Raw genomic sequence first — 12806 nt, 5'->3', positions numbered from 1 at the left:
AACAACAACAACAACAAAACTAACGAAGCATCTAAATGGCAGTGGGAGAAAAAATAACCCTACACAGTTGGCATTTTAATAGCCGAGCGCGCGTGTGTGTCATTTGTTGGTGGTGGATTTTTTTTTTCTTGAAAATTTGCGTCCCCGCATTTAAGTGGCGATACGCGGAGAAAGGCCCGGGGTCGTTTTCCCGCACCAGTTCATAATTATCCATTTAACCTTTTCTCCCCGGGACGATTATAATCTCATTATTAATACACGGATTGCGGGAGACCCTAATGATGTGTTATCGTTGCAATGGCATTTGGGGAAATATCGTCAGCCGGCATGTAGCAGCAGCAGCATCGGCGTGCCCTGTGTAATTGCAGTGCCGTAGCTGCTGCTGCTGCTGTTTCCTGTAATTTGCCTGCCCGTTCCAACGTTTGGTGATGTCCATCAATGTTAAAAAAGGTCACGTTTCCGTAATTTACAAAAACAACACGATGTACAATAATAAAGGCAAAAATCCCCCAGGAAGCCTTGAATAGACTGTGAGGGCAAGTTCTGTTCGCGAATAGCACCTATGAAGGCCAGAACGACACACGAGGGGGTGGGTGACCAACAAACTCCGCCCGGCAGCCTTTGTCTCCAACGGTGGCGATGTTTAGACACCGTAGCAGGTACTAATTTGAGGCTGAGTCTACCTAGAGGAGGTCTATGATTTGGTGGCCGTAAGAGGGAATCGAACCCGGGTCGCCGAGTTCGTAGCGCAGCGCACTAACCGCTACACTACCGCTCCCCGCACACTCTAAGTACACACACACAAATATATATTTTATCAGGATATGTGTGAGAGAGTTGTTAATGGTAAAGTCTATTCGTTCGAAACTTGTATTAGTTTAAAGGCCCCTTGCTGAAACCAAGGCGCCTGTGCATAAATTACGATCCTTCAACAAAACAAAAAAATCTATAAAATTTAAATAACAATATTAATAAATCAGCTAAACCTTAACCATAACTTCGGGAAAGTTATGTTATATTTCCTTTGAGTTTATCTCTCTGTGCATCGATAGCAGGAATTGAACCCAGGTCGACATCTGAGTCCTTGAACCAACCATGCACCGCACCACCATTCCTGAACACACACGTGTACATGCACACACGTGTACATGCACACACGTGTACATGCACACACGTGTACATACACACACGTGTACATGCACACACGTGTACATGCACACACGTGTACATGCACACACGTGTACAGACACACACGTGTACATGCACACACGTGTACAGACACACACGTGTACATACACACACGTGTACCTACACACACGTGTACATACACACACGTGTACATACACACGTGTACATACACGCACGTGTACATACACGCACGTGTACAGACACACACGTGTACAGACACACACGTGTACATACACACACGTGTACATGCACACACGTGTACAGACACACACGTGTACATACACACACGTGTACATACACACACGTGTACACACACACACACGTGTACATACACACACGTGTACATACACACACGTGTACATACACACACGTGTACATGCACACACGTGTACATACACACACGTGTACATGCACACAAGTGTACAGACACACACGTGTACATACACACACGTGTACCTACACACACGTGTACATACACACACGTGTACATACACACACGTGTACATACACACACGTGTACACACACACACGTGTACATGTGTAATAAACGACTGGACCACGATGTCTGGCTCAGTGTCCTTTATTATTCGGTTCGTGCTGTACACCCACACGGCTGTCTTTACTCTGTAGCTTCTCCACGGTGCTGACTCCAATGTCGGCCCGATCCACAACAGCAGCTCCGCTGCTGTTTCTCTCACACAGCCCCCCTTGGCTGTACTCGCTGCTGCTCTTCTCCCTCCGCAGCTCTGACAGCTTCTTGCTCTCTCTCTCTCTCTCCGCAGCTCCTCCTGGCAGCCACACCGCTGCCTCCAACAAGCAGCCCCCTCTCTCTCTCTCTCCGCAGCTCCTCTTATCTTCGGGGTTGGCTCCCGATGGCCGTCGGCGCCCCCCCCTCTCCACACTCGCCCGCGTGGCCTCACTCTTTTCCGCTCACACCCCGACTGCCTTCCCCTTCCGGTTTACCCGCTTAAGGCCCCGAACCTTCCCCCCACATCACACGACTCCACCCCCCGTGACGTCACATCCGGAAGGTCGCTTACGCCCGCATTACACCACCCTCCCCCGTAGAAAAATCCCAGCCGACCTCGGCTGACCAATAGCAAATCGTAATGCGGCGAACCGAGCTTCCCCCCCTAAAGGACACTAAGCATACAATGTAACAGCAAGAACAACAACAACAACGCAATTAACATCACCGAACATACAAAAAGCATGCAATAAATACAACTGTAAGAAAAAAATAACAAGACAACAACAATCAACGAAACGTAAGCGATTTGGAACGTGTGCGGGTCGCCGGCCCGTCCCGGACGGTCGGCGGCCCACTCGCAGAACGGGAACGCGATGAAAGTCGAGGAATGACAGGGGGTAATCCCCCTGTCGCAGCTGGAAGTCCACCGCCGTCCCGTGTCTCTAAAGAGTTAGTCTTGGGCTTGTCCTGTGACCGTGCCCGCAGCTGGGTCGGAAGGGCTGCAGGGCTCGAAGGTCCCGCAGACCTGGCAGGCGTCCTCCGAGCAGGGCCCCTCGTCCCCCGCAATGTCACGGCCGGCCTGTCTGGAACAGGTACGACAGGCGCTCGAGCAAGATCAATGGACGCAGGCAGGGGAGAGTCAGCAGCAACAGACCCCGGCAAGGCAACATTGGGGGATGACGCATCATGTAAGGGAGCAACATATGGTTTCAAGCGCGACGTATGCACAACCCAGCGACGAGACCCAATCTGGACGCGTGCTGACTGTGTGTTGGGAACCGCAATGAGGCGTACGGGACCATGCCAGGGTTTGTGCAATTTCGGCGAGGTCCCCGGACGTACCTGTGGACAATGAAGCCAGGCTAGGTCCCCAACCTTCCAAGGGCACTCCCCCTCAGACCGTCGCGCATATCGCTCGTTCCGGGCCTGGGCTTTGACCGTAGCCACGCGGGCATTCTCCCGCGCCTCCGTGACTCGGCGAACCGTGTCCTGAATGTATTCAGGAAGTGGTTTCCGAGGTCCCTTCACCCCAGTTCCCAATTGCACATCCACCGGCGGCACGTTTTCCCGACCATACATAAGGTAAAACGGCGAATATCCTGTAGCCGCATGAGGCGTCATCCTGTACGCCGAAAGCACCCCGGGGATGTGCAGATCCCAATCTGATTGTTGTTCACTCACGGTATGGCAAAGCATGGCAGACAGTGTCCTGTTCAGCCGTTCAACCATACCATCCGTCTGCGGATGGTATGGGGATGTCCGTACTTTCTTAGTCCCAAGGCCCGCGCACACTTCCGCCAATAATTTAGAAGAGAAATTCCTGCCCTGGTCCGTGAGGAGTCTCTCAGGCGCCCCCTTATCCATAATATACCCAAACAAAAAGGCGTCGGTAATGGCCGCGGCCGACTGATCGGGCAACGGCCAGGCCATCGGCCAACGGGAGAGGTACTCAACCCCTACCAGCAAATATTTATTACCCCTCGCCGATGGTGGAAAAGGTCCCAATATGTCCAGTGCCACCAATTCATTGACTCGAGACACCTGAATCGACTGGAGAGGCGGCACGTAAGGATGTTTCGGCGGCTTACGTTGTGCACACGCAGGGCACGCGCGCACGTGCCCTACGACATCTGTCGCCATGCCGTGCCAAAAATAATGACGTTGCAACGTCAACAAGGTCTTCTGCACCCCTAAATGTAAGAGAGTGTCACAATGGAGGGTTCTAATCAACTCGAACCGCAAGGACGTTGGTACCACCAGGCGCCAACGTTCCTGGAACCCCTCCCGCCACATAAGCAGACCATCTCGGAGAGCAGTTTGCGGCCCCACAGCCGTACTCGGACTCCCATTGTCCTTAGCAGACCGCTTCCGCAAGGACACCAATGACTCATCCATCATCTGTTCCCGGATCCAGACAGACCGCGGCAGATTCAAAACCCCGTCAGCCGGTCCCGGTTCCATCGGAGTGTCCGACTTCTCGACGGCCAACGTGAGCGGCTGAGGGGGGTTTGGAATCGGCGAACACCTATGCGTCCCCGACTCACATTTACAAGGGGCGCGCCGCGGTAATCTGGAAAGTGCGTCAGCGTTCGCATGGCGCACTCCCTTCCGATGTTGAATTTGGAAGGAAAATTCCTGTAGCGTGTCCAACCAACGTGCCAACTGTCCGGATGGCTGGTCAATTTTAAGGGCATATTGCAAGGCCGCATGATCCGTACGCACAATAAAAGAACGACCGTAGAGGTATGGTCGAAATTGCCGTAGGAAAAAAACAACCGCCAATAGTTCTCTGCGAGTGACACAGTAGCGGGTCTCCGCAGGAGACAAGACTCGGCTACCATACGCCACGACACGCTCTACACCCCCTTTAGACTGTGATAACACCGCCCCAATACCTGTGTCACTCGCGTCCGTATCAAGAATGAATGGGTGATCGAAATCGGGATAATCCAATGTTGGGGCCGTGGCCAATAGATCACGCAGACTCCGAAAGGCCGCCTCCTCCGGCTGTCCCCAAACAAACTTCCGTCCTTTACCCGTAAGGAGATGCAAAGGCCTCGCAATCGTCGCAAAACCCGGCACGAATCTTCGGTAATACGAGGCAAATCCCAAAAACCGCCGAACATCCCCCACGGTGGCCGGAGTCGGCCAATCCCGGACGCACGCCGTCTTTTCCGGATCCGTGGACACTCCCTCAGCGCTCACAATGTGCCCCAAATAGCGGACGGACCGTTGCAGTAGGTGACATTTCTTTGGTTTGAATTTCAATTTGGCAGAACGCATCCTCGTGAACACTGTCTCCAGCCGCGTCAAATGTTCATCGAATGTGCGGCTGAAGACAATGATATCGTCCAAATATATAAGACATGTCTCCCACTGCAACCCCGTCAAAACGAGCTCCATCAATCTTTGAAATGTAGCAGGGGCCGCATTCAATCCCATCGGGAGACAGTTGAATTGAAATAACCCCTGCGGCGTACGGAATGCGGTTTTCTCCCGTGAGGACTCGTCAAGGGGAAGCTGCCAAAATCCCGAAGAGAGGTCCAGTGTGGAAAAGAACTTAGCCCCCGACAATGCGTCGAGGGAGTCATCCATACGCGGCAGGGGGTACGCATCTGCCACCGATATCTTATTCAATTTGCGGAAATCAACACAAAATCGCAATTTGCCATCCTTCTTCTTAACCAAGACGACTGGAGCGCCCCATGGGCTGTTAGATGGCGATATAATGTCCGCAGCCAACATGTCTTCCACTGCCCCCCGTACGTGTTCTCGCTCCGCAGGACTCATCCGATGCGAATTTAATCGAATAGGGGCAGCATCGCCCGTCTCAATGTGATGGTAAAGCAAGGAAGTGCGGCCCAAATCCAAATCATCGGAGCTGAACACATCGGAATATGTCAACAACAATTTACGCAGCGCACCACGTTGCTCCATGGACAGGGAAGAATTTTCGTCACATAAATGAGCAACCCAACGATCATCCGAACTCCTTGGCTCGGAAACCCCAGCAACAACTCCCCGGCTATGTGGACAATCATGGGTCGCAAACGCCGTAGTGGCATGTGCCACAACCGTACCGGCCGGGACACGGACGTTTTCTCCCCCCGCATTAAGCACCTGTAAAAACGGTAATTGATCCGGCCGGACGATGCTCTGTGCCCCCACTAACGCCAACCCGGTTGTTATCGTGGCGGACGGTGACAACAAGACCCCTACTGCTCCTAGCCGATCAGGCAGGGGCTTCCGATACCGCAAGGGTATAAGCATCTGTGTACCAGGTGGGATGTCCACAGATGCGACGGACAGCGCCTGCACTTGTACGGCCGAAGCAGGTCGCCCCCAGGGCGACGGCAGAAACGAGATTTGACGGCCCCCCGGCAGTTCAATACAATTCTCATTGACTTTGATCAAAATGGGCATCTTAGCCAAAAAATCGGTGCCTAACAAACAAGGAACCGCCAAAGATCTCGATATCAACACAACACCCGAGGCCGACACATCCCCAATAGATATCTTAGCATCCACCTGACCCACGATACCCATGCTACCCCCGTTCGCAGCGACGCACGACCCATAAACCGGACGCACAGCCCCCGACGGAATGCCCAACAGATGGAAAATGACATCCGATATAATAGTCGCAGACGCCCCCGAGTCGACCAAAATGCGCACGTCCACACCTTGTATGGACCCCGGTACAGTGGACGAACCCGTAGCGGCCGCGACAACTCTCCGTGCCAATTTGCGCCACTGCGTAACTGAATGACAAGGCCCCGTCGATGGCCTTTCTTTAACAACAACAATAGGATCGCGCAACACAGGTGGTGGGTGAGGTGGAAAGCCTTGCCGAGTGTCTGGTGCGTGCCGACATGCCTGTTTCGGAGGATCTTTAGCCGACTTGACCGGTGCCGAGGCCTCCTGCTGAGGCGGAGCCGGGAAGCGGGCCCAGCAGTCCCTGGCGTAGTGGCCCCTACGCCCGCAGCGGAAACATTCGGCCTCGTTGCGCCGAAGCGCAGGCCTCACCTCCTGACGGCCCCGTTCTGGTAGCACCGCGCGCGGTCTCGGCCCGCCGCGTCCCGTCCATGGAGCGGAGGCGGCCGTCAGTTGTTGAGGGCCCCGGTCATCTGGAACATAGACGGCCTGCGCAGGGTTCCACCCCAGCGCATCCCCTTCTTTGACGGGCCCCCCCGTCCACGCCGTCACTTGTTTCCAGCGACGGAGGTTGAATTGCGCATCGAGACACTTAGCAGCCGTCCGGGAAGTTAGCTTCTCATGCCCACACACAGGCATGGGGATCCCTAGATCCCGAGACAGCTCCAACATTTTCCCTAATATGAGAGGCTCGAGCAGGTCCTGTGGCGTCTCAGGATAAGCTGCCATGGCCAGCTCCAGCACCGCACCCCTGAACGCCACGGGCGACTCCTCTGGTGCTCGTTGTCGTTGAGCGAATCGCCGATGCGCATCATCTGGTGGCTCATAAGCATCGGCCATTTCTTGAAAAACACCACATAAAGTTGCCTTCTTATCGGTCGTTATGGAACGGAAGAATCGGACAGATTCGTCGTCCAGGAGAGTCGGCAACACCTCCAAAGCCTCCGCATCGGTCCATCTTGCTGTGCGTACCGCCGCCAAGAAGCGGCAGGCGAACGCGCTCCAGTCCCCACCGACGGAAAATTCTTTAACCGTTGTAAGGTGGCGACTCCGACTCCTCTTCCCGCCGTCTTCCAATGGTGGTGGTTGTGATGGCAAATTCAAAATGGCGTCGGCCCGCGGCGTGGCCAAGATGGCGGTTTGGCGCCACGGAGCGCGCAAAATGGCGGCCTCTTGCCGCGTGGGCAATGGCGGCGGCAGGACAGGCAACGTGGCGGCCCGCGGAGCACCACTTGCATCATCCATCGTCCCTGGCGCGACGAGATGGCATAGATGCGCCAGGACGTCCTTAAGTGCCTCCAGTTGTACCGCCATCGCTTGCCATCGTTGATCCGCGTCTGATGATGTCGACGGACCCGCCACCGCGCCAACATCCTCCACTCCCGTTCCCGTGGTCGCCTCAGCCGGGCTCTCCTCCACCACCCCAACAGGATCCGTGGTTGGAGGGAGTTCGTCGTCGTCGGACGAAGAAGCCGATGCAGGCGCCGGATTAACTTTCTTCCTCACTTGTTTCGACATGCCGTTGCACTTCCGACACCAGTGTAATAAACGACTGGACCACGATGTCTGGCTCAGTGTCCTTTATTATTCGGTTCGTGCTGTACACCCACACGGCTGTCTTTACTCTGTAGCTTCTCCACGGTGCTGACTCCAATGTCGGCCCGATCCACAACAGCAGCTCCGCTGCTGTTTCTCTCACACAGCCCCCCTTGGCTGTACTCGCTGCTGCTCTTCTCCCTCCGCAGCTCTGACAGCTTCTTGCTCTCTCTCTCTCTCTCCTCCTGGCAGCCACACCGCTGCCTCCAACAAGCAGCCCCCTCTCTCTCTCTCTCCGCAGCTCCTCTTATCTTCGGGGTTGGCTCCCGATGGCCGTCGGCGCCCCCCCCTCTCCACACTCGCCCGCGTGGCCTCACTCTTTTCCGCTCACACCCCGACTGCCTTCCCCTTCCGGTTTACCCGCTTAAGGCCCCGAACCTTCCCCCCACATCACACGACTCCACCCCCCGTGACGTCACATCCGGAAGGTCGCTTACGCCCGCATTACACATGCACACACGTGTACATGCACACACGTGTACATACACACACGTGTACATACACACACGTGTACCTACACACACGTGTACCTGCACACACGTGTACATACACACACGTGTACATACACACACGTGTACATACACAAACAAAGATTTTCCGTATAGCCTGAACAGACTGTTGAGGCAAGTGCTGTTCGCGAGCATCGCCACTAGGGAGACAAAGGCGGCCGGGCCTGGTGTTGGCCATTCACCTCCTCGTGTGCAGTGCCAGCCTTTATAGGTACACACACACACACGCGTACATATGCTGTCTTTCCGACAGACGCTGTCTTTCCGACAGACCTGTTCTTCACCTGAGGACGGCTGCTTGCGTTGTGGCCGAAACGTCGTGAGAATTATTTTATTATGTTTTATTTTTATTATTTTATTATTTCCCTTCTACGTGACTTTACCGAAAGAACCAAGAAGACCACCACGTGTTGTTATGCAAGTGATGATCAACGTTTCACTCCACGTGCTTTGGAAGCTTCTCCGGGAAAATAATAATAGTAAGAATAACAATTTACTTAATTATCCCGGGAGATACACTCTTTGGTTCTTTCGGTAAAGTCACGTGGGTATAAAATCTAATAAATCACGACGTTTCGGGCGCAACACAAGCGTCTATCATCATGTGGGAAAGCATGGTCTGCTGCTGAGGCAGACTGTTTTATAAATGTGTGGAAACCCTCCCAGTATTTTCTACCTACGTGACTTTACCGAAAGAACTAAAGAGTATGGATTCCTGCAGTCACGAAAGCTTCACATCAAGATTATCCCGGAAGAGCCACGCTGAGTCCTATGACTGTTTCGTCAGGAGGGAAATGCGTGCTGCTACGCTGATTTTTTATTTAATTTAAAGATATTTTCAGCCAATTAATGACGATGGGTTGTGTTGATTACAGAAGTGGCAAAGAGCCTGACTGAGTGCGCGAGAAAAACACTCTCGCGTTGCGCAACGGGGCAACGCTCTATCCCAGTGCAGATGGAAACAGATGGCCATTAGTCCACACTTGCTGTAACTGCCGTCTCCTGGACAAGCCATGGCAAAGCACCACCTCGACGCCTACGGGAAGGGAGTTTCACAAGATCATCCGTGTGCTGTGATCCAACAACCCTCGCTGCTACTGCTGCTGCTGCCTCCACGGGTCTGCACGAGTACAAACAGACACGTGCACAGACACCACCGCCAGGCTAATTCAGTGTCGAACAAACCGAAACGCAGCTTTGAAGGATGCAAACCAGCAGCGTGATTATCGTGGGGGCAGGGGGTGCCTTGCCCAGCCACCTTTCACCCCCCCCCCACCTTCCGCGTGTCGCCAAAGCGACGATTTGGAGGCCCATCACACGTCTGCGCAAGAGCGTAAAAGCGTGGTCACCACATCAACGCCTCTATACAAGGAACGAAACAGGTGGACTTCTCCACAAATCGCCTGGTGAAGCTAGTTGTAATTATTGGCGAAACGTCGTACTCAGATTGTAAATGTTGTGGCTTGGCTCTCCAACACACCGGTGTTGCTGTACCAGTGACGAATTGGCACGTTCTGTTTACGTGACAACCCCTACTATTTGGCTATGTCGGGTGGTGGCGGGTTTTAACGACACATTTATTGATAATATAGTTACTACGACACTGATAATGTAGTTATTACGCCTCTGATAATGTAGTTACTACGCCACTGATAATATAGTTACTACGCCACTGATAATATAGTTACTACGCCACTGATAATGTAGTTACTACGCCACTGATAATGTAGTTACTACGCCATTGATAATGTAGTTACTACGCCACTGATAATGTAGTTACTACGCCACTGATGATGTAGTCACTACGCCACTGATGATGTAGTTACTACGACACTGATAATGTAGTTACTACGCCATTGATAATGTAGTCACTACGCCACTGATAATGTAGTTACTACGCCACTGATAATGTAGTCACTACGCCACTGATAATGTAGTTACTACGACACTGATAATGTAGTTACTACGCCATTGATAATGTAGTCACTACGCCACTGATAATGTAGTTACTACACCACTGATAATGTAGTTACTACACCACTGATAATGTAGTCACTACGACACTGATAATGTAGTTACTACGCCTCTGATAATGTAGTTACTACGCCACTGATAATATAGTTACTACGCCACTGATAATGTAGTTACTATGCCACTGATAATGTAGTTACTATGCCACTGATAATGTAGTTACTATGCCACTGATAATGTAGTTACTATGCCACTGATAATGTAGTCACTACACCACTGAAAATGTAGTCACTACACCACTAATAATGTAGTTACTATGCCACTGATAATGTAGTCACTACACCACTGATAATGTAGTCACTACACCACTGATAATGTAGTTACTATGCCACTGATAATGTAGTCACTACACCACTAATAATGTAGTTACTATGCCACTGATAATGTAGTTGCTACGCCACTGATAATGTAGTCACTCCGCCACTGATAATGTAGTTACTACACCACTGATAATGTAGTCACTACACCACTGATAATGTAGTTACTACGCCACTAATAATGTAGTTACTACGCCACTGATAATGTAGTTACTACACCACTGATAATGTAGTTACTACACCACTGATAATGTAGTTACTACGCCACCAATGGAAACAAATTCCCTTACAACACACTCCACGCGACACCAACCCGACAACACGCACATGGCAGAGCTGTGCGCCGAAGTCGCAGTGAACTTCTATATGGGTTTTTATGGGTTTGTATGGGTTTGTATGGGTTTTTATGGGTTTTGAGATCATTTCCGAGAACACGTGTTGGGGCGAGTGTCCTCAAATGGACGAACGCACGGACAAACGCACGTTCGGACGGACAGATGGACAAACAGACACAAAAACAACAACAACAACCATTCCTTAGCTTCGCAATGAGCAGCCTAAATTGGCCGCCTTTTAAAGAATTATAGGCGGTGGGTGGATGAACCCAACAGCTAACCGTGCGGCAAGCACTAACATCGCCTTTATGGGCAGAGGCCAGGACCTTGGACAGCGATTCCACCAGTTGCTGTGGGCAGTGATCGTACCGACTTTGGCCAAGGGGGGCCCCCATCCTAGCATTTGAACCGCTCAAGAGCGAAGATGTTGCTCCGGAGGAGGCCCCATCGCCCCCATTATCGGAGCTGGGGCCTTGGCTGTGCTGGTTTTTTTTTTTGAAGCGGTGCCATTCGCCTGAAACCGCTTTGGCAAAATGCAGGACCGAGGGAATGTGCTTAAGTGCGCGTTTTTGTTTTACAGCCTTTCCGACGTGCGCTCGTACAAGCTGAAGGCGCCAGCCCTGCAATTGCTCGCCCCCGCCGCTGCTGCCAGAAATGCGCTATCCACTTCGCCCACCGCTCCCTAAACACACACATAAGGAAAATATCCCCCGTATAGCCTATAACATGCTGTTGGGGCAAGTGCTGTTAGCGAGCACCTATGAAGGCCAGGCACGGCACACGAGGGGGTGGGTAGCCAGCACCAGTCTCCCCCAATGCTGCACGAGGTACGGATTTTAGGCTGAGTCAACTTATGGGAGGCTCAAACCCGGTTGGCCGTGAGCGGGAATCGAACTCGGGTCTTCACCGGGTTGGTAGCGCAGCGTGCTAACCCACTGCGCCACCGCTCACTACTACCCAGAGACCCACGTACCCACACTCACAGGCGCACGAGGGGATGGGTGGCCAGCACCACGCCCGACCGCCTTTGTCTCCCCAGTGGCGATGTTTTTACGCACCGCACCAGGTACTCATTTGAGGCTGAGTCGACCTAGGGGAGGCACAGGACCTGTTCAGATAATCGTCACCGATTTTCGTCGTGAGCGGGAATCGAATGGGTGTTGCCGGGTTCATAGCACAGCGAGCTAATCGCATTCCCCACCACTCCCCACATTCACACACACACAGGCACACACGCACGTACCCACACACACACAGGCACACACGCACGTACCCACACACAACAACAACCGCCATTCGCCACTAAGTGGCGGTGACGTCACCACGACGCTTGTGCCAGGCCAAGTGCACCTTGAGGCGAACGCCCGCTGGCAGGAGGTCACGGGGCAGACCCAGCAGGTGCCACGGGTCGACTGACCGAGATGACCGAGATTACTGGCTGATGCACCACCTGTGCCCCCTACTGTACCAACTTGCTGTGCTTTAGCCACCCGGCGCTCCGCCTGATGTTGTGAGCGTCGCTCCTCCGCCCTCCGTTGTTGTTGGAGGGCGACTGTCTCCAACTGCCCAGTAGCGTCCTTCACGAGCCTCCTCCCATTATATCTGTACCACATAGAAATTCCCCTGGTACAGCTATTGAAGGCTTCACGAACTACGCGGTCAAAATAGATGTTAAATAATGTGGGAGCCAGAGGACATCCCTGTC

This window comes from Lampetra planeri, chromosome 57 (assembly GCF_965212315.1).
Source record: "Lampetra planeri chromosome 57, kcLamPlan1.2.h2, whole genome shotgun sequence".
Classification (NCBI taxonomy): Eukaryota; Metazoa; Chordata; class Hyperoartia; order Petromyzontiformes; family Petromyzontidae; genus Lampetra; species Lampetra planeri.
Note: the sequence above shows the minus strand (reverse complement) of the source record.